At 39.1% G+C, this 20,961-nt stretch overlaps 1 long non-coding RNA gene across 1 annotated transcript; it reads left to right on the top strand.

Annotated features, from left to right (window-relative positions):
- The first annotated feature begins 1,966 nt into the window (after window positions 1-1,966).
- Window positions 1,967-13,913, top strand: LOC138155195 (uncharacterized). Its single transcript, XR_011166772.1, has 2 exons — window positions 1,967-2,055; window positions 13,500-13,913. It is a non-coding gene; the product is annotated as an uncharacterized lncRNA (long non-coding RNA).
- Window positions 13,914-20,961: the final 7,048 nt, after the last annotated feature.

Below are 20,961 nucleotides of genomic sequence, written 5' to 3'. Positions count from 1 at the left end.
TGTGTGTGTGTGTGTGTGTGTGTGTGTGTGTGTGTGTGTGTGTGTGTAGGACTGTAGGTTCCTGCTCCTAGGTTATGATAGAGAAGTCCAGAGTGTAGCCTGTTGTGAAATGAAGATGAGGGGCAGATGTAGTATTCATGGTTCCTGGAAGAGTGAGCAAGAACATCCTTAGTAGATGAGTAAAGAGATGGTTAGTAAACTTTCGGAAAAGAAAATGGTGATTGAGTCCGTATGGCTTCCTCAGAAAAGGATCAGACCATGCAGACTGAGACATACTATTTTTCACTTTCTTTATTTTTGTTGTTTTTTTTTTATCTGTTTCTTCTTTTACAACATGACTAATATGAAAATGTTTTATGTGATTGCACATATATAACCTATGTCAAATTGCTTGCCATCTTAGGAAGGAGGGAGGTGGAAGGAGAGAAAATATTTGGAACCTAAACTTTAAAAAAGAATGTTAAAATTGTCTTTACATGCAATTGGAAAAAAAATAAAAATATTATTTAAAAAAAGAGTTGGATCAAACCACACACTAATCTTATTTCTGTTTTTGATGAGGTTGCTAATCAGGAGAATGCAGTAGGAATAGCTTACCTAGCTTTAATGTTCAACTTTCATGCTATTCTAGTAAAAAAGATGAAGTGATACACATTAGATGATAGAACATACAATTTGTTGTATTTGGGATGGGTTGAATGGTTGGAACCAAAGAGTTGGTGACTTTGTAGGAACTCTTCAGTGGAGTGAATGCCTGTGGGATCTGGGCTCAGTCCTGTGGCATTTAACATTTTAATCAAAGATTTGGATTGGAGCATGTGTATCAGATTTGCAGATGACACAAAGCTGGGAGGGAAGGCTAATGCACTGGATGACAGTCAAAAAGTAAGAAAAAAAATCCTTGACAAGGTACTAGGGATGGGGAACCTGCAGCCTCAAGGCCACATATGGCCCTTTGAATCCAAATTTCACAGAACAAATCCTAAGGTCCAATCAGATAACATAAAATGTAAAAGGGATATACATCTTTTGGGGGGAGGGATTCAAATAATTGACTACTTAATACAAGGTTGGAAGATATGTTGAGATAATAGCCAGAAAAAATCTGGGATTTTTAGCGTACTGAAAGGTTAATAATGTAAGAAAATAGTATGGGACAGCAGTAGAGAACTCTTTCTTTTTTAGCTTGGTAACATGACAGACAGATATTGCACTCTGTTGGCCTGGACTTTGAGGCACCCAGAGTCACCTCCATACCAAGAGCCACTGTGTGGAGGCACAATGTTTAAGGAAAGCAAAAATTCAGAAAGATTAAATGAATGCACCAAAGTCATCTCCTTTGTATGACCAGAATGTAGCACTGTGCCTTTCATATAGTAGATGCTTAGTAAATACTTGAATTGAATGAAAAAGAAGGCAACAATCTACCTCAATCCTCTTTGTATTTTTCTCAGTGCCTGAATATAGTTGGTGCTCAGTACATGTTGATTTCTTTTTTATTTTATCCACTGAAGAAGTAGATCAACACATCTCAGTTCCTGGCTCCTTTGACAGTCCCTGGACCGTGTCGCCCCTGTTGAATCTGCCCCGGACAGCAGAGGAGATAAGAAACAAAAACTCCCTTTTAGTGGAGGGTCTTTTAACTCCCTGACCTTGTAGTCAATCTACTTGGACGAGGATTGTATGTATAGAATATTCATCACCAAATACTCCTTGGAAAGCTTTGAAACTAGAGTACACTCCAAGCTGTTAAACTTCTCTTCTCCTCTGCTCCCTGGAGATAAATGTAAACTAGTTTCTCTGAGCACTACATACTACCAGCCATCAATTCTAGATTCCTAATAAGTCTGGGTGTCCTAGAGAGAGGACAAGTGTGATCATTGCCCAGTGTCCATGTAGTGGGATATGTAAGTAATTGTATCCAGTGGGAATTTGAAGATCTTCCCTTCCCTTAACAGGCTGAATATAATCACATGCAACCTGTGGTGGAAGGAATTTGCTGAACAGATGGAGCAGACCCCAGAGGAAGTTGGGAGTCAGAGCAGTGAGAAAAAGGTAGGAGAGAGGATGCGGGCAAGGAGACAGCTAGGTTTGTGAGTGTTTGTTTGTGGGAAGGCTAAAGGATAGTGTGGCTTCCTGTTGTGTTATGGTTTATTAGCTTCTTTGTTGCTATGGTAGATTTGACTTTCTAGCGTTGGGATTTGGCTTTCTAGTGTCCGAATAAATGTTTTGCTGCTGTTTTCTATGTGGAGAATCTGCTGTATTTTGCAATTCAGAACTATGCCAGCATATTCATAGTTGCCATTGGTGCTGTGAATATTGTGTTGGTACTACAGACCCTCATTGACAGTCCCATCACTTCAAATCAGTTTGAAATTTTAGGAAGATCTTTTACAGGTGTACATTTCTAAAGGATCACTTTTTCAAAGTTTGCAATATATTGGAGAATCTTTGCTCCTTAGAACACATGCTGCTGTACATGTGCAATTATATTAAATACTAAATGTCTGTCAAATAATTCAAGAACAGAGATGTGTTGATCCAGTTCTTCAGTGGATAAAATAAAAAAGAAATCAACAAACATTTACTGAGCACAAACTATATTCAGTTCCTGAGGAAGGCACAAAGAGGGATAGGATAGATTGTTGCCTTTGTTTCATTCAATTCAAGTCAATCAGTATTTATTAATACCTAAATACAGATGCTGAAGATATGTACTTGTGAATAGAATTATAGAACATCAGAGTAAGAAAGGACCTCAAAGGTCATCTGGACCAACCTCAGCATGTACATGTGGCAAATTGAAGCAGTGGGGTGTAGTGGATAGAGTTCCAAATTTGGAATCAGAAAGATTTGAGTTTAAATCTTGCCTCTGCATTTACTACCCAAGTCACTTAATTTCTCTGAACCTGTTTCCCAATATATAAAATGAACAGGTAGGATTAGATATACTTTAAGGTTCCTTCCAGCTCTAAATTTGTGATTCTATGAAAGCTGAGGCAGAGAGTAGTAAAGTCCCAACTACTAACCCACTAAGCTTTCTCTAGACCACTTCTGTCTGAATAGAGTCAGTCAGTCAACAACAACATTTATCAAGTGTCTTCTAAGGCCCCATGGAGTTTTTTTTTAAAGACTCAAAGGTTTCAACTTTTCCTTCATTTTCCCCATCTCATAAGTCCCCCTTCAACTTAGTTTCAGCTTTTATCTCCAAGCATATAAATGTATGTTCTATAAGCCTCCATGACATCTCTGTTTTCTAAATCACCAAAGGCTTGTACATTAAAGAATCTAGAGGCAGCGTGGAGCAGTGAAAAGAATTCTGGATCCTTGGACAAAACACTTAACCTCTCCAGGACTCTATGTCCTCATTAGAGGGGGATTGTATTGGATAACCTTTAAGCTCTTTTCAAACCAAATCTATGATCCTACAATCTGAATAACTCCAATGAACTTCTGAGTTTCTGATGGTCTTGGAGAACTGGAGAAAACTCTGAACCTTTCCCAAGGGTGGCATCCCAGGTGGTTTGAGTGATGGCATTTTCAGGGATGTACTTATGTTCTCTACAGAGTTGGATTTGCAGGGCCAGTATATCATGTGCAATTTAGAATATCTTTCTCTCTTGGATTGTAAGAGCCTGGGGAAAATCTGATGACAAAAATAAGATAGCAACATGCACCAGAATAAGTAAAAAGATAACTTAAAAGGAGGAGAAGCATCGATGGGAGGAGAAGCTATATAGTAATTATGTACATTGATCTAGGTTCAGTGGATGTTCAACTGCCTTAACTGGACCTGGAAAGGAAGATACTGCTTTGGGGACATGTACCTTCTTGGGGAAAGAAGTTTCCTTGCATTTAAATTTGAAAGATGGAAGTTTCATTTGGCAGGGGCCAAAATGTGGTGGCCAGAGGATAACTACTATGCTTTTTATTGTTTTGAAAAAGTCCTTCAAAGGGGAAACTGTCCTCCTTGGGATGATTGTAGAAGGTAGCTGTAGGTGGGCAGTGCCATGTATTCCATACAGAGCATACCAAAGGCTCACCCAAATGCCTGCAGGAGGTGAACAGTGGAAAAGAATAAGGAAGGTAGTTACAAAGGAACCGAGAAAATCATGGGAGAATTTTTCTATATTTAATAGTTCTAAGGTCAATGTGTCAGCCAGTCATTTATTAAGCATGTACTATGTACCAGGCAAGCTGTGCTAAGTTCTGAGGATACAAAAAAAAGGTCATTGCTCTCAAGGAAGTAACAGTCTAATGGGGGAGACAACATGCAACCAGCTATGTATAAATAGAATATATGCAGTATAACCTGGAGAGAATCAGATGAAGGAAGGAATTAAAGGAATTCAGGAAAGGCTTCTCATTGAAGGTAAGATTTTAGCTGGGACTTGAAAGAAGCCAGAGAAACCAGGAGATAGAAAGGAGGAAGGAGAATATTATAGCGATGGGGGGGACAGTCAATGAAAATGCTATGGGGAACTGGAGTGTGTCATTCAAGGAAAAGCAAAGACATGAGTATCACTGGAATGGAAAACTACTTGGTGGGAGGAAGTGGGAGGAAGGTACAAGAAGACTGAAAACATAGGAAAGGAGGGAGGGAGAGAGGGAAAGAGAGAGAGGGAGAGACAGAGACAGAGAATTTTGTATGTGTGTGGGTTGTGTGTGTATGTGTGTATATGTGTCTTTGTGTATTGTGGGTATGGGTGTGATTGTATCTGGCATGAATCTAAATCAAAATTGATTGGTTGATGCTCTTTAGTGAAGATGGAGATGGCAAATATGTATGCCATTCATTGTGTATCCCTTGGTTTTTTTTTCCCTTTTGAATTTGCTTTGCATATACTTTATATTTGTTTATCCCTGTACATATTATAATCCTCCCTTGGAAGTATTCCTCTGGAATATAAGCTTCTTGAAGGCAAGGACTATTTCTTTGTCTTTGTATCTTTAGTATCTAATCTAAATCCTGGTATACATAGCAGGCACTTAATTAATGCTTGGTGACTTTAGTTGATTATTTCACGTTTATTATTATTTCACAGCAACTCTCTTGAAATCATTGGAAGCATGATAAATAATAAAGATTTAATTTGTCAATTCAACAAGCATTTATTAATGCTACTATGCTCCAGGTGCTGTGCTAAGTGTTGGGGATAAAAAGGAAGTAAAAAAAAAACAGTTCCTATCCTCAAAAATCTCACAATCAAATGGGTGAGACAACCTCCAAAAAACCACTATTTATGAACAAGTTATAAACAAGATAAATTGGAGCTAATCTCAGAAGGAAGGCACTAGAATTAAGGGGGATTTGGAAAGGTTTATTGCACAAGGTATAATTTTAGCTGGGACCTGAAAGAAGGCAGAGAAACCAGGAGACAGAGGTGAGAAGGGAGAGGGGGACAGTCAGTGAAAATTCAGAGAATTGGGGTGTGGAATGTCATAAATGTTAAGGAGGCCAGTGTCACTTGTACTTGTACAGTACTTGGAGGGGAGTAAAGTGTAAGAAGATTGGAAATGGAGGAAAGAAACACATTAAGAAGGGCTTTAAAAGACAGACAGAGGATTTCATATTTGATCCTGGAAGTGATAAGGAATCACTGGAGTTTATTGAATAAAGGAATATCATGGTCAAACCTGTGCTTTAGGAAGATCAATTTAACAGCTGAATGGAGGATGGACTATAGCAGGGAAAGGCTTAAGGAAGGAAAGCCAATCAGAGGACTATTGCAGTAGTTCAAGAGTAAAATAATGAGGACCTGCACCATGCTGGTGGCAATGCCAGAGAGGAAAGGGGTGCATATATGAAAGATATTACAAAAGTAATATGGACAGGACTTGGCAACAGATTGGAAATGGTGGATGAGAGAGAGTAAGGAGTGAAATAGGCTACCTAGCTTGCTACCTTGGTAACTGGATTGGATGAAAGGATTATAGTGTCCTCAATGAGAATATAAGGAAGAAGGGAGAGTTTGGGGGGATAGATAATGAGTTCAGTTTTGTACACATTTAGTCCAAGATATTTGTAAGTATTTCTAGACATCCAATAAGTGGTTGGAGATGTGAGAGTGGAAGTCAGGAAAGAGGTTCGAGCTGGCTAAATAGATCTGAAAATCATCAACATAAAAGTGATAATTGAATTCATAGAAGATGATGAGATCACCAAAAGAAATAGTATAAAGGGAGAAGAGAAGAGGGGCGGGGACAGAGCCCTGGAGGACATGCACAGCTATTGCACACAACCTGGATGAAGACTGGGGAAAGGAGACTGAAAAGGAGCCATCAGACAGGGGAAGAACCAGGAAGGAGGAGTGTCATAAAAACTAGAAAGAAGAGAATGTCAAGGAGAGGAGGGAAATCAACAATGTTGAATTTGCAGATGGCTCTACAATGCTGTGAAACACTAATGAATGTTTGTTGAATTAATGATGGACTAGAAAAATGAAGTGGAGCATAACCTATTATTCTGGGAATGTGACCTAGATAATTCTGTACCCTCTTTCCTTAAATATGGATACTATTTCCTCGTCTTTGTATGTCCAGTGTCTAGAAAAATACCTTGAATATAATAGGTAGCTAATAACAGTTTGTTGGATTAGATTGTACTGATTTTCACTTTTGGAAGGTCATCCTTTGGATTGGATGTCATCCAATCCAAGCTTTATCCTATTGAATTGAATGAGATTAAGGCAGCCTTAGATTGCCAATCATATTTCCAAGTTCCCATCTTTCTACTGGATCTTGTTACATTTCCACTGCTTGCCTTGAAGAACATAAAATTCTTACTGGATTTGGCTTAAGGAGGGAATAACATACACACTCAATTGGGTGGTTTACCCTATAGAAAAGTGGGGGGAAGAGGATAAGAGGGGTTGATGATAGAAGGGAAGGCAGGTTGGGAGAGAGGGTATTCAAAACACTTTTGAAAAGGGACAGGGTCAAACAATACAAATGGAAGGCAGGACAGAACAGAGAGAAATATACTTAGTCTTTCACAGCATGACTATTATGAAAATGTTTTGCATAGATACACACATATAACCTATATTGAATTGCTTGCTTTCTCAATGAGGGTGGGTGAGGAGGGAAGAAAGGAGAAAATATGAAACTCAAAGTTTTAAAAGCAAATGTTAAAAATTATTTTTACAGGCAACTGGAAAATAAGATGTACAGGCAATGGGGCATAGAACTCTATCTTGTCGTACAAGAAAGTAACGGGGAAGGGGATAAGAAAGGGGTGGAGTAAAGTGACAGAAGGGAAAGGCACACTGGAGAAAGGGGTAGGTAATCAGAATGCATGCAATCTTGAGGTGGGGTTGAGGCGAGAGGTGGGGAGAAAATTTGGAACTCAAAATCTTGTGGAAATGAATGTTGAGAACTAAAAATAAATAAATTAATAATAAAAAAGAATATACTATTCTTCACATACATAGTCCTGCTACTTGTGGGCTCTTTTCCACTGAATAATGCTAGAATTATAGAATCTTAGAGTTTGAATGGAATTTAGAGGCAATCTATTTATTCTAATCCTTTCATTTAACCGATGAGAAAATTGAGGCACAGAGGAACTAATGACTTAAAACCAGTAAGCATCAGAGGGATTTGAACCCAGGTAGTTACCTATTTTATACAAATGCTTGCCCAGCCTCTGCTGAGGTAGTTTTGCTCAGTAATGGTTTCAAAGCACCCTCTTGACTGATATGTGCCCAGGTGCTGATATCCTAGCATTTTTTTTTCTTTTTGGAGGGCAATTGGGGTTAAGTGACTTGCCCAAGTTCACATGGCTAGCAAGTGTTAAGTGTCTGAGGCTGGATTTGAATCCAGGTCCTCCTGACTCCAGGGTCAGTACTCTATTCACTGTGCCACCTACCCGCCTGCTGTCCTAGCATTTTCTAAAAAAAAATTGTGCTCCTGTTCTTCCTTGGCATGCCAAAACAAAGCAGACACTCCCCAATTTGCACAAACATTGCCTCTTTGAAATTAGGTAAAATTCAGGGATATGAGGAAATGGATGAAGCAGTCACGAAAAAGCTCTCAGCAAACATTTTCAGGGCATATTTCCCATTGCTGTCCCAAGGTTCTCTTTGACAATGGACGGCACCTCCTGCAGGGCTATTTCCTAGGGCTAACTGAAGGTACTGTGACAGCTAGAGAGAGTACTTAAGGAAGAAAAGAAAAATAGATGAGGGAGATCAAATATGAGGAATTAGGTTCAATTTCGGAAACTATGATAAGAGTAAAAAGAGAAGCTTTCTTCATAAAAGGGTTCTCTTCATAAAAGAGATCTTGGACCCATTTGTCAAGGTGAAAGACTTCTCTTTCACATACACACATAAATTCTGTGATTTACTAAATAAGGAACTTATGCAATTTGTATCCAAGAATAGCTCAGTAAATATTATGCCTGCATTAATTGCAACTTTTCCAAGAATATAGGAAAAGGATATAGAACAATAGCCACTGAATGCCAGCACATCAGATGTAGCTCAAGAAGGCCATTTAAAAAAAATTTTGTCAAAAGCAACTGAAGTTTCTGAGAATTAGAGGAAAAATACTGGCATTATAACACTAGCTCCAAAAGCTCATTTCCTCCTCCCATAATGAGTCTCAATAGGCAGTAGATAGATATTAGTAATGTAGATCAAAAAAGAAGGTGGCAGGAAAGAGTCAATGGGGAAAGTGATATCTAAATGAAAGAGAAGGTAGGGAGTTGACCTAATGACTTTTCTTGATGACTGGAAGTTGAGAATTCCAAATTGACAGAATCATGGAATCTCAGATTTGGAAGAGACTTTGGAGTGCATGTAATTCAATCTATCCCTGAACAACAATCTTTTCTACAATATACTTGACAAGTGGTTATCTTGCTTTGGAATGAGGGTTTTCCTCCTGAGGCAACCTGTCATTGTGGAACATCTCTAACTATTAGAAAATTGGTTTTTGAAACTTCAGTTTGCTAAATCTACAACTTCTACCCACTTGTTCTAGCTCTGTCCTCTGGGACCAAGGACAGGAAGCTTACTCAGTCTTTTAAAGGAGAATCCTTCAAATAGTTGAAATTGGTATGCATATAAGTATATTCTTCTTATGATTTCTCTTCTTGAGACTGATGATTAATGGACAAAGAGCTGGGCCTGGAGTCAGGAAGACCTGTGTTGAAATCTGACCTCAGTCACCATTAGCTACATGACCCTGTACAAGTCACTTAAGTTCTGTTTGCCTCAGTTTCCCCAATTGTAAAATAGGGATAATAATAGCACCTACCTCCCAGGGTTGTTGTGTGGTTCAGATGAAATATTTGTAAAACACTAAGCACAGTGCTTGGCACATAGTAGGTGCTATATAAATGTTAGTTATTATTATCATTAGCCCAGTCTGAAGAGAGGAACCCTTTTATTTGCATATTGTCATTCCTCACAGATTTGAATTAATCTGTACAAAAAGGAAAATGGGAAATAATACACTAAAACAGAAGCAACATACAGTTGCGGATCTTAGAAAAGAAATCAAATGGAATGGAAAGAAAAGTCAGATGCAGCCAGTGTTTTCCCTAAGACTTCTTGATCATTAATTCTGATAAAAAAGGACTTTGAAACAGGTTTTGCAAACAAGTCCAATGATTATAGAAATAGGCACTTTAATTATATTTTCTTCATGAATGTACTTTATAAACATTAACTGACTACCGTGTTTCCCTGATAATAAGACACTGTCTTATTTTTTTTGGAAAGAAAAACACCAGAGGGCTTATTTTGAGGGGAGGGCTTATGTTGTCCTGCCTCAGCTCTCCTCCGCGGCACTGCTCTCAATGGCGCCAGTAAGCAAATCACTGGGGAAGAACAGGATGACATGCTCACTGCTGCAGCTCTGATTGGATGCAGCTCGGAGCGCGGCGTGCGTTTCACCCGGGGGGGGGAAGACGGTACATACAGAGGGTACCGTAATGTAGCGTGTAGCGCAGGGGATCACCTTCACTATAGTAGCAATCTCAGTAGGGCTTATTTTCGGGGGAGGGCTTATTTTAGAGGAATCTTACACAGTAAGGGGAGGGCTTATTTTCGGGATAGGTCTTATTATTGGGGAAACACGATAGTCCTCCCAATACCCTGGCAGGGGTGGGGAACCTGAGGCCTCAAGGCCACACGCGGCCCTCTATATCCTCAAGCATGACCCAGATCCTTGGGATTTGTTCTGTGAAGTTTAGATTCAGTCAAAGGGCCAAACTTGAGGATCTGGAGGGCCACATATGGCCTCAAGGTCACAGGTTCCCCACCTCTGCCTAGAGGATCTGAGTTGTAGTGTTAGTTAACATCTTAGAAATTTCCTCTCCTCTCTGTTGCTTTTTGAAATAAGCATTTGTTTCAAGAAAAAGAAAAATTGTAATAAAATATATTTTTAAAATTTCAGTTTTAATTCACATCCCAATTGTTAGTAATCATTTCTTTCAGTATGAGCTGTGTCAAAAGCCAATCTGGACAAGTCCAATTTCCTTTTAATATGAGTAGATGGGGTTCTTTTAACTTTTCAAAAAAAAAAAAAGCAGACATAGGTTTATTTGCACCATAGGAGAGTCACTTCTTACCCTTGTACACATTGGTTGTTTTCATTTCTGTTCAAAAAAGATCAAAATGACATCATTGTGTCAGGGTCAAGGTATGGTGTATCCAACTGTGGCTGATCAGACCAATGTCTGGGTTAAGGGAAGCTCTGTCACAAGTTAGACACAAGTAGTTCATATGAACATTTGAAATGGAGATGTCTCTAAATTTGTGCATCCAATTATTCTCGAGCAAATTAGTGGAATGGAAGCCTACAAACCATGTAAGCTCCAGTTGTGTTAGAGGAAAGGTTGGTAACAAGGATCAACTACCAATGATTTCCCTGTGTCTTATAAACAGTTGTATTCTCCATATGCCATCTTTTCTCATGTTTCTATGGTGGTATACTTTAAGAGCCATAATAAAGGAGCTAGACTGAACAGTGAATAGAATGGTGGACTTAGAATAACAACACAAAGACTTGAGTTCAAATCCAGTCTTAAACATTTACCAGTTGTGTGATCTTGGGCAGTTTCTTAAAGTTCCTCAGCTTTGGTTTCTTTATCTGTAAAAATATGGCTAATTAACGACATCTCTCTTGCTGTGTTGTGAGGACCAAATTGGATAACATCCATAAAATGCTTTGTAAACTTTAAAGCACTATATGGTGTATCGCAAAAGTCTTAGTGCGAATTTAAATTTAAAATGGTACTAAGACTTTTGGGACACTGCATAAAAGTTAATTATAATAATTATATTAAATATAGGGCTGTGGAGATCACTAGTTTCAGAGGAAAAAACTCTGAGAAAGGATACATAGATTCATAGAATTCTCAGAACTAGAAGGTCCATTAAAGAGCATCACATCTATTCTCTTCATTTTACAAATGAGGAAATTTTACGCATTAAAATCCTGGAGGTAGTAACACATATTAGGTAGAGGACTGGACTTGGAATTAGAATGGCCTTGAGTTTAGGTCCTATCTCAGACACTTACTAGTTGTGTGACCTTGGATAAGTTCTCTAATGTCTCTGGGCTTTGTTTTCTTCATCTGTAAAATGAGGGGGTTAGTTTTTATAATGTTATAGTAGGAGTTCTCTTGGTTCTGATCCCTTCACTTTGCATCAGATCATATGTCTTATCAGTTTTCTCTGAAACCAGCCCCTTTGTAATTTCTTCCAACACAATGATACTCCACATTTGTATCATAATTTATCCAACCATTTTCCAATAAGATTTTGTTTTTCTTTTCTTTTTCTTTTTCCATTGAGGAGGGACAAAGTGGGAGGGAGGAAAAAAAATGAATGCTTGTTGATTAAAAATAAATTAATTAATATTTTTAAATGAGAAGATTAGATCCTTTCCAACTCCAAATATATAATTCTAGGATCCACCTTTAGTAGATTGTCTTATAAGTTACTGCGACCAACTCCCCCAATTATAACCCCCCCCCAAAAGTAAATAAATAAAAAGCCAAACCAAATCAAAACAACAGCAGAAGCAGCATACTCCAATGGGCAAACTTCAGTAATGAGACTCTTCCAACTTAACCCATTCTCCACTGTCAGCCTCTCACCAGGCCAGTAGCGGAAGCCTTTCCACTTTCTTAGGAACTGTTGAACTTTGGGATTCTTTGTCAGAATCTTCAAAACCCGTTTTTACTTCCAGGTCCTTTAAAGGGGGGAAATCTTAAAACACTGCAGACATATCCTGGCCTGGGGCTCGTTACATAGGATGACATAGCTGTAACCCAAGAGGACTGAAAATAGTGAAGACATGATTTTGATGATTGACAAGAATGGGCTGAATGCAGTTCTTAGGAAGAGGAGATTAATTTCCAAGCCACTTTGCTGTAGTAACGGATAGACGACTGGCCTTGAAGTTGGGAAGGCTTGGTTTGATTCTTGTCTCTGACATGTATTTGCCATGTGACCATGAGTTAGTGCCATTGCAACTCTCTGAAACTATAAGTCACAAAGTGCTGAGCAGAATCTGATAGACTGATTCCTTGGCACCCATAAAAGCCCAGGATTGGATCCCAAACAAATACACCTGCTACCTGCGAGTAAAATCAATGATGTTAGATGAGTCCAATAGTCATGTTTTTCACTAATTCAATGGTTTGACTTTTTCAACTTATTTCAGACCTTGATTATTTCAGTACACTTGATTTTCATTATAACCTTTTAAAGTATCATTATTAGCTTCATTACCCTTTCCTGACAAAGATCCTGAGACCAGGAGAATTTTAGTGACTTGTCTAAGGTCTTAGGACCAGTTAGAGCTGGAACAAAATCCCAGATCTTTTGATCAGGCATCTAGGGCTCAGGCAAAGACTGGCCTTTCATAGTATGTGCCCTGAGGGAGATGGCAGCTGTGGGAAGGAAGTGTACCCTGCGATACCTTGGAATACTTTGAAGTCTCTACCTTGCTCAAAGTGTGACTGTTGAGATGAAGATTTTTCCATCTCTACCAGGAGTAAAGTTGGACAGGGGAGGAAGAGTGTCAAGGATAAGATCCATGGTGTAGATAGTGAAGGAAATACATTTACTGTTGCTTGAAGTAAGGGAGTGTGGTATGCAGAAGAGGGAGGGCATTAACAGCTAAGGCTGGTAGGGAACACTCCTACAGCTGGGGATGGACAGGAGAGAAAGTGCCATTGAGAAGCTGCTAGCATTGCCTTCTAATTTTATTGTTGTTGCTGTGGGGCAAAGCCCCTATCGCCTCGCCTAGTTACAGATGACCTTTATATAACCCTTTAAGTTTTGCAAAGCATTTTATATCCACTAATTCAGTTGAAACTCACTACAACCCTGTGAGGTAAATATGGATATGAATCTCAGGCCCTGTTTAGTACCAGCTGGTAGAGGTGCCTTCTGTTTTGGTACTGCCCAACCACCAGTAGCAAGGAATGGAGGAGGGCCCCTAACCCTAATGTCTCTGATTTCTTGTCTCCCCAGGAATGACCCTGCTTCTCCTCATGCCAGCAACATTTTCCTTCACTCCTTCATGCAGCTTCTTGGATGACAGAGTGTGAGCTGCTAACACTTTCCAAAACTTGCAAATCCCATGTAATATGGGAGAAAGTAGGAGGTCAGCTTAAAAGCAGGTTTGCAAACTGGAGACTGATTTGCACAAATGATGGAAAAAGCTATTGAAGAATAACATTTGAAATATCTACACCTTGTTTTTTCAGGATCTTACAATACTTTATGACTCAAAGTATGCTCCAAAGTCACCCAATTCATTGTAAAAATATGCCTGCCTTTGAAAATGTGTGGAAAAAACATATCCTTAAGTACAATTTAATGTTATAATTTTATCTCATTATTGTTATAATAATAATAAAAACTGACATTTACATAGTGCTTTAAAATTTGGAAAACACTTGACATATTATTTCACATGAACCTTATAACAACCCTATATGGGAGGTCTTATAAGTATTATTGTCTCATATTACAGAGCGGGGGAGGGGGAGGCAGGGGGAGAAATGGAGGAGAATAAGCATTTATAAAATACTTACTATGTGACAAGAATTAAAAAGCACTTTTACAAATATTATCCTATTTAATCCTTATAACAACCATACAATATAGATGCTATTTTTACGCCCATGCTGCTGTTGAGAAAACTGAAGTGGATAAGGGTCAGATTATTGTCAAAGATCACACAGCTAATGTTTGAAACAGAATTTGAACTCAGGTCTTCCTGATGACAGGCCAAGCACTCTATCTACTATACCATCAGTTGCTTCTAGATGAGAAAACTGAGGGTTGTAGAAGTTAAAGAATTTACTCAAGATCATAGCTTGTAGTTGTGAGAGGAAGGTTCTGAACCAAGATCTTCCTGACTCTTCATCTAATATTCTCTTTGTTGTGATACACTATTGCATTAGGTGGCACAGTGATTAGAATGCTGGACCTGGGGTCAGGGAGACATGAGTTCAAATCCAACCTCAGGGTTGTACTCACTGTATGACCCTGGGCAAGTCACTTAACCTCTGTATTCCTCAGTTTCTTCAATTGTAAAATGGGGATAATAACACCTACTTTATAGGATTGTTGTGAGTATTAAATGAGATATTTGTAAACAGCATTTTGTATAGTGCCAGGTACATAGTAGGTCCTATATAAATGTGCAAGTGTACCATATAAATCCTTTCCCCCTATTGCTCACAATCACATTCAGAGCTAAATGACCTACTATGTGCCAAGTACTAAAAAGCACTATTACAAATATCGTATTTAATCCTCACAACAACCATATGATACAGATGCTATTGTCATGCCCATTTTATAGGTGAAATTATTTTTATTGGCTTTGCTCTCAACTTTCCACTATAATTCAACAGCTGACCAATTAGTTCTGGTTGTATTGTCATGGAACCTGGACAGGAAGCCTTTAAACAAGCAATGTCAAAACCTTCCTATTTGTTAACTGGAGAGAATCTTTTGCCTTAAGTAAACCATGATAATTGCTATTAAAGATTTCTATCTCAATTCTGCTGTCACTTAGGACTCATTGTTGAGTTCTGTAGGCTGTCTGCCTTTTTTGGGAGGAATTCTAGGTCAATGGAAAATGTTGATCCCTCTAGACCTATTAGGAAAATGAGTGAAATAGGGAAACTTGCCAAATCACGTGCCTCAGAGGCCAATTTTGGACTAACCAGGACAGCAGAAATCCTTTTTTAAAAAAATGCACCATACATTTCATAGCTCTTCTCAATACCTTGTTTTAGGATATAATCTGCCTGTTTTCCATGTTCTAAAATGCTTGTTACATGAAAGGGTTAGCATTCCCATTAAAATCACATAATCAGCTCATTCTAAGATACTCCTAGCCCCTCGGTCTGTCTAATGCCCTGGGACATTGTTTGCTAAAGAATGCCATCATTTGAGTAGCACCTCATTAGCCCATTGGAGAGCAGTGGGAAGCTGCCAGCCACTTGCTCCATCTCCTGCCAGCTCTTAGGGAGAGATAAATGTTTTCAAGTTTGCCGTTCACCCTCTCTTCTTATAATACAGACGACAAATAACATAAAAGGCTCTAAGAGACTATTATTTCCATTTTAACAGGTGTGGTGCTTGCGAGTTGGGTCTCTTACCATAGGGCAAGGGGTTTTTGCAAAGAAGTCTTGAATCTGGCAATGGCTGCCATTACACCAAGTAATTGATTCAGGCCTAGGAGGCCATCCGTGTGTCCACTGGGTACAAAATCTGAATGTATGTTTAAGGCATAGCTGGCAAAAAGACCAGAATCCAAGTTTACATCTGGAGTTTGTGAATTATGTATTTTCTCATTGTTGCCCACAGTCACTATTGCCTTAGGACATTTCTAATCTTCTGTGGACTTGGTTAATTTTCTCATTCCATCAGTGCCCAATTAAGATTAATGGTGGGTATTAGAAATAACAGTAGACATTAGAAAAACAGTAACAATAACTGACATTTTCTAGCACTTTAAAGTTTTCAACATGTTTTATATATATTAACTTATTTGGTCCTCATGGTGCTCTAAAATGCTTGCCCTAATGTCCAAAATGTCTTCTAGGACTAAACATTTCATTCGAAACAGTGTTCTCTGTGGCATCGAGCAGAGAGGTTTCTTGCTAGGATGTTTCTTTTCTGGAGGTCAAAATGTATGTTGGTGTAGCCTTGGTTTCTCCTTAATGGTCCTGGCTCCCCTTCTGGATGGGGTTGCTGTGGAAGTGGAATCTTTTGTACTCAGTTCTCTGGGCCCATTTTTGGAAGATAAAGGGAGAGAATCTGGAAGAGAATTAGATGGCCCATCTTATTTCCAGTAATAAAGAGCAACCATGGAGGCAGAGTTGAGCAACTTATGGATGGTTCCCTGTTCCCCTTCCTCCATGATCCTGGGGGTTCCTGTAGTGGATGATGGAAAATGGAAGCTGAGAAGCAACCACAACCAGTCTCTGATCTGGAATGGATGTGTTATGTGAACTCCACCAAAACTTGAGGGAACTAAGTTTTTCCTCTTTTGTGTCCCCTTTGGAATACAAACAAAACTAATTCTGCCTTCAATGAGTTTGTATTCCACTGGGCAAAATTAGTAAAATGGTGAATAAGTAAAATTTATTTTTTTATAAAATATATAAGGGGAGAGAGTGCAAACAAGAGGATCATAGAAGGTTTCATGGTAGACTTGGAACCTAAGCAGAGTCTTGAAGAAAAGACAAAAAAAAAATATGGAAGGACAGAGATGGAATGCAGAGTTCAAAATTAGGAAATGGTACAGTTAAGGGTGATGGGAAGATCTAAGGTGTGACTAATCCTCTGTATAGCTGAGAAATAGAGGCAAGTTGTAGGTCATAGGAACTGAAGAGGCTGATAAACTGGGAGACCAGGGCTTTTGAGGAGACATTATAATTGTATTGTGGTTAGGCTGGAAATAAATACTTTAAGACAGACATTGAACTCCAGGACTGGAATTAGGAAGACTCCTCTTTCTGAGTTCAAATCTGGCCTCAGATACTTGCTAGCTGTGTGACCTTGGGCAAGTCACTTAACCCTGTTTGCCCCAGTTTCCTCATCCATAAAATGAACTGGAGAAGGAAATGGCAAACCATTCCAGTATCTTTGCCAAGAAAACCCCAAATGTGGTCATAGAGAACTGGACACAACTGAAATGACTGAACAACAACACCATTGAACTCTTTGAGGAAGGAGGAAGAATAACCTTACCTGGAGGCCAAAACCATCACAGCAATAAGAATCCAGATCAGGTGATCTAAAAGGATGGAGTAAACCTTGGGGAGACATAAAGGAAGGGTCTAAAAGTTGCAGTGAGGAACAAAGAACAAGGTGGGGAAGAAAGTTGGCAGTGGCTAACTCTTAGTCAAGTATGTTAAGAGATGTGAGAAAAAGAGAAACCAGCACAGGATAGCCTTGGTAGGTGTGTTGAGATCTACATCCTGTTTGGGAATCATGATGGCAGGCTCCACCATGCAACTGGAAATTCAACACCATACCCTAAGCTTATTTCAAAAGGCTATGAAATTATCTTCAAGACTTGGTCCGGGGGACTAAGATTTGAACTATGGACATAACTTCCTGGTCACTTAGAGCGTACTCACCACCTCAGCAGTCAGGGCTCCTCAGGCTTAATGGACTTTCCAATGCTATGAATCAATATACCCTTCTGATTAACATGACCCTGTAGAGAATGGTGGGAGGAGAGGGGAGGGAGGTATCCAACTGAACCAACTTTACATCCTTGTTGAATACCCATGGTACCCATAGCTGAGTTAAATTCTTTTGCTAAGTGTTATATTGTCTAAGAGTGCCTTAGTGTTTTGTTTCAGTTCTGAGTCTGAACTACTGAACTGGTCAGAGTTGGGACCCACTCTGAAGAGTAATTTTTATGTATATACATACATATATATGTATGTATAGACATATATGCACATATGGCATTATATTTATATATATAGTTATATATATATATATTCTGGAGAATAAGTTTCTATGAATGCGAGAGGATGGATAGGGAGTGAAAAGTTTGTTTATGTTCAAGTTGGAGTTCTAAAGGGCACAATGGAAGGAGGAAGCAGAGAAGGAGAGGGTCTGAGGAATGATAAACTTGATATAGATAAGGATGAAAGCATAGAATTTAATGTTAAGGAAAAGGAGATTTCCTCTTGAGAGATGAGGATTCAATCCTGCAGGTATACACCACCTATATTTCTCCAGGAAAATTTCTAAAACAAAGCTAGATTAACCTTTATTTGGGAAAAACCTTAAATATGAACCATACTTAGTTTTATTTTTTTTTTAATCTAGAGGGAGGTGTTAATGAGCCAGAGAGAAAAGATGCCAGGATTGAACCATGTGAGCCCAGAGTTCCCTGTGTTAGGAGGGGAGGTCTCTGGACCTTGGGCAACCTTAGTTTCTCTCTCTGGTTCACTGCCCTGAAAGAAAATTCCAGGGAAGTCTCTAAAACATGCTTCTTGTTTAGAGTTCCCTCAAAATGGGTAATAGTGTCCCTTCTCATACACAGAAATTGCACAAGATTTAAAGGGCTTACAGGTGCACATGAATAAACACAGTAACACAAAATGTTCAAATGGTCCTTTGCACCCATTAGCCCACTCAAAAGGCACTTCTGGGACTTCTGAAGACATTTTCTATTCACCTCAGGTCAGTACTGTCCAAGTAATTCACACTAGTTGTCATGGAAGGTAGTCAAGGAACTGCTTTCCTGATCCTTAATTACATGAATTTAGTCCTCCAGCCACAAGATGATCCTGATTGTAATTCCCTCTTGTGAGGAGTTTTCTGTTGAGGAAATAGTCCTTCCCCAGGGGAGCAGGTTGAGTTTCGAACTCAAGAATTCTTAATCTCAGGATTTCCAGTGGAGGAATCTTAAGACTGGAAGCATTCGTTATTAGGATCGAGTCTTTGACCTATGCTCAGAAAAGGAAACAAAATCAGAAGACACCCAGAACTGAGAAGTCTGGGAATTCCTGTCTCTGGTTCCCCCAGGCAAGCATGTGTCTTTCATTGGCCATATGCTTCTGCTGCAAGCTACCATTGCTGCTGGGAATAGGGGAGAAATTCCTTCCCCAGTCTCTTTCTGAAATACCAAGGAAGAGAAAGATTGAGAAAAATAAGGGTCCAAAAAGGGAGCTAGCATTTCCCTCAGCTTCTCATATAGACTAACAGAGGGGAAAGACGTTCCTTTTTTAAGAGTCCAACTCCCATGACTCTTAGTAACCAGTATGTGGCATTTTGAATATAACAGATTATACAAAATGAAGCAGATGAAAACCCTTCATCTATATGGGTGGCATAGATCTATATCTATGTGTGCTTATACACACATATGCGAATAAATATATATGCCTACCTTATATGTATATAATATATAAAGGGGATATAATATGCATTATAATATAGAGATTTTATCATTTGCTAATATAATATGTATATATAATGGTGGAGATAGATGAATGATATAGATAGATAGATTTCTTTTAGTCACTTTCTAGTGCCCGCTTTTCAGTGCTTTCCCACTCTAAAAGTGATGGCTAATACTTGTCATTACCATAACATGCAAGAGATTTATCTCAATTCTGCCAAATCTATATCATTATTTATATATTTATGTCCCTTTTTCACTTTTTAAAATGTTGTCTTTGTTTTGCGGTAGTAGAGAGAGCATTAAATGTGGAAATGAAAGTGCCTGGGCTTTAGTCCTGGCTCCACTATTGAGTAGTTGTGGGATCTTGGGCAAGTCACTCAACCTCTGAACCTGTTTCCTCATTTGTAACATGGGGATTAAAACCTCTGAAGCTCAGTTTCCTCATTTGTAACATGGGGACCCTGTGACTTCCTGTTGTCTTTAGGATGAAGTCCAGACTCATCTGTTTGTCATTTAATGCCTTTCACAATCTGGACAAATTCCAGACAAATTAGATATTACTCCCCCTCACATGCTATCAAACTGGCCTTCTTGCTCTCTCTCACCCATGTCAATCCTTCTCATATTTTTGTGATTTTATGCAGGCTGTCCCCCATTTCTGGATTCTTTCCCTTGCCTCTGCTTCTCAGAATCTCCAGCCTCCTTCAAAGTTCAGGGGCCTTCTCTTAGAAAAGGCCTTTACTGATCTCCACCCATTCCCCTGCACACATTGCTTAGTGTTTGGGAGGCTCTGAAGGAAAGTGAGGGAGAGAAGAGGTATTAGACTGACTACTAAACTGAAAGCCTACACAGCTGTTGTGCTGACCTCATTGTTGCATGCTTGTGAAACCTGGGCAGTCTACCAGGGCCATGCCTGGAAACTGAATTGCTTCCATTTGAATTGTCTTGGGAAGATTCTGAGGATCACCTGGCAGGATAAGGTACCAGACACTGAGGTCCTTTCTTGAACTAGACTGCCAAGCATTCAAACTCTATTTCAGAGAGCGCAGCTTTGATGAACTGGCCACATTGTTGGAATGCAAAATGTACACTTGCCAAAAAGTCTATTTTTATGGAGAACTCACATAGGGCAAGGGTTCACATAGGGTCAGAAGAAGTGATACAAGGACACTCTCACAGTCTCTCTTAAGAACTTCGGTATTGATTGTGTGACTTGGGAGACACTGGCATAGGACTGCCCAGAAGGTCATGCCTTCATCAGACAAGGTGCAAAGCAGAACTGAAGTAACTCAAAAGAAATGTGAGATATGCAAATTTAGAGAATCAGCCCCAAATATTCACATGGACTATTTGTACCTGATCCGTGGTAGAACATAATGAGTTCATATTGCTCTCACCATTAACAGTTGGACACAATGTAACTTGACTTAATAATGAAGGACAATAACCAACACCCTCTATGGCTAGTGCCTCCACCTCTCAAAATTACCTTGTACTATATTATCTATTTGTAATATGTAGTATAAATATAAGTATAAC

This window comes from Petaurus breviceps, unplaced genomic scaffold (genome assembly GCF_028583685.1).
Source record: "Petaurus breviceps papuanus isolate PSGF00001 unplaced genomic scaffold, PetGlider_PUasm1.0 91133, whole genome shotgun sequence".
Classification (NCBI taxonomy): Eukaryota; Metazoa; Chordata; class Mammalia; order Diprotodontia; family Petauridae; genus Petaurus; species Petaurus breviceps.
This window is presented reverse-complemented; position numbering and strand designations above follow the sequence as displayed.